Below are 2886 nucleotides of genomic sequence, written 5' to 3'. Positions count from 1 at the left end.
ATAGTTATAATAATATGAAATTATAATTTAAGGTTTAGAAAAAAAATGTAATAATTAATTTCTGATTCATATATCCTTTTATATCCTTTTTTTAACCAGTGTTATAGAACAACTTTGATCTGCCACAAATTAGAAAACGTATTTTAGAGAACGTATTTAGGACACAAACTTGGACACGTGGCACATAAAAAAAAGCTTTTGTATATTTAAGGTCCACATAAAATTTAAGTCCCACATAAAATAAATCAAGAGAAAACGCAAAAATTATGTTGGGTCCACATAATAACTATCTGTATATAATGTATATTTTTAAAGTACATGAAGATAAATTATAGTTATAATAATATGAAATTATAATTTAAGGTTTATAATAAAATAATTTGTAAGAATTAATTTCTGATTCATATATATACCCATGGTATTTTAGAAACAATTTAAGTTAATTTATTTTACACATAGAATTAATTATATCTATATCTATAATAATTTATTTTACACAGAATTAATAATATTTATTTTACACAACCTGAAACTTGAAATTGGATGAGAAATGAGAAATGAGAACCTATATAAACTAAGAAACCCGTTTTCATTTAATATTTGTATTTAATTATAATTTAGTTTTTTAATTTTTATTATTTAAGTACGATATTTAATAATTTAAAATTTAAAAAATAGTTATAATAATATAAAATTATAAAAGCAAGTTAACAATTTTTTTTTTATAAAAAACAAGTTAAGTTTAATAGAATTATAAGAGTAGTCATATTAAGCCTTGATTTCCTTTCAATATTTTGTATAAAAAAATTAAATAATTTAGAATTTATATTTTTTGATAATTTAAATAATTTAGAAATTTTATTTTGTGTAAGATACTTTATTAAGTAAGAAATTAAGTAATTTAGGGTTTTTTATTTATTAAGTAATTTAAGATTTGTATTTGTTTAAAATTTTGAATAATTTATAAATTTTATATATTACAAATTTTAATTTAAGTACTGTTATGTCCGGTTGACTTGTCTCGCCGGTCGTCTCCAACGGTTGTTTTGGCCCTTCTATCCTGCCTGAGAACTGTGCCTTCTCCGTCAAGAAACTTCTCACCTGCAAAGATAAAGGGGCGTCCTAGCGGCCGTTTGCACTCTGACGCTCAAGTAAGTATTAGGGCAAAGAACATCAAGTGTAGAAAATAACTTTAGTCTCCAAAGTTGTGTACCTTACTAGGGTTCTTAACACCCTTTATATAAGTTGAAACTAGGGTTTACCTTCGTTATGTTTCCACTATCTAGGGTTCCTTGGGAAGTGTCCTTGTGTCGCTATTGCGTAATCTTTGCGTATCTGGCACACAAACTTAACTAGAGTGCAACGAACCATTAGAGTGCCGCCTAGGTCCCAACTTGGTGCACCTAATATTCAACGCCATCTGTTTCGCGGGTGCCCTAAGTACTCACGTGCCATGCATGCAACTTCCCTGGGAAACCCTAATTCTACTGGACCCTTGCGCTCCTTAAGGTTATCCATGATGCTGGGCCTTCATGCGTCATGTACCCCGCATGCATGGGTCTCTCTTGCCTTAGGCTCCCATTTATCTTTTATCTTTAGTTGTTATCTTAATGAAATTCTAGGGCCCACCTTACAGGGCTTTCATTTCATTCCGTCGGCCGATGACCGATCTTATCCCTCTACTGACGAGGTTCGATACTGATCTCCGACATCAGGCTTAGGGTAGCAAACTCGAAGTCTAACCAATCCTCATGGTAAGTGTGTCTAGGACCCACCTTACCATTTACTGGTACAAGCTGCTTGAGGTTAGCCTCCGAGTCGATGACCGAGGACTGGTCGGGACAAGTACGACATTAAATACTTTAGGATATGTATTTATTTATTTTTCTGAGTAATTTATAAATATTATTTATTTTTTACTATTATATAAAATTAAAGCCTGATCAACGTTAGGGTTTTATTGAAAAAAAAAATTATATCTATATCTATATCTATAACAATTTTGGATAAACCGGTAACTTTTGCCACGTGTGATTGTAACGTATTTTTGGAAAAAAAAATATCTATCTATATGATCCTGCCTGTTGACCAAGACGCTGGAGTCTTACCTCGTCAAATCTGGATCGACTCCTGCGCCGTGTTAGCTTCGGTCCTTCGCCTTGATTCACCTCAAGAACCTGCAAAAGAAAGAACGGCGCCGCTGCGACCGATCACGCTCCGACGCCCAAGTCAGCGACTGAACCACCAAATACTAAGAGAAAACTCAAGAACTCTCAGGAACCGCGCAAAATTCTCTCTCAGCGTACTCAAGTTTTCGCAAGCGTAAAGAAGAAATCTAAACGTGCGTACCTCAGAAGTTCGTTAGAATCTCTTATATACCTGTGCACTTTCTCTCTCCTGACAGTTACACATCTGGACACGTGGCTCGCATCCAGCTGTACACGTGTCACCATCTGGAGCATCCTCGACTTGGGTGCCACTTCTCACTCTTCAGACTTTTGGCTAAGTTACTTATGCATGAAACAACTCAGCGCATAGCTGCCTTGGAGCGTGATCTCTTTTGCATGGCGAGCACGGGTGCCTTCATACACACCTTCCCTGTGGTCTCGCCGGCCGCCTTCATGATCTACTTCACTTGCTTCACCGTGCATGTTCAGGTAAGCTGTTCATCGTTTCGGCGATCTCTGATCACTTGGTCGTCTGGGTTCACATCCGACGACTTCATCTCAAACCCGGTGACCACTGGTTTAGGTGTGCTAGAGATCGGAGCACGCCAACCCAAGGACTGGCGACTACACGAGCCCCCCGACTTCCTTCCCTTTTGCTAGCCATGGGCCCTGCTCAACACGCCTACATAATAGCTTGCTGCCACGTCATCACTTCCGA

The sequence above is a fragment of the Phaseolus vulgaris genome, chromosome 3 (genome assembly GCF_000499845.2).
Source record: "Phaseolus vulgaris cultivar G19833 chromosome 3, P. vulgaris v2.0, whole genome shotgun sequence".
Classification (NCBI taxonomy): domain Eukaryota; kingdom Viridiplantae; phylum Streptophyta; class Magnoliopsida; order Fabales; family Fabaceae; genus Phaseolus; species Phaseolus vulgaris.
The sequence above is the reverse complement of the archived record's forward strand: the minus strand, read 5'-3'. Positions refer to the sequence as shown.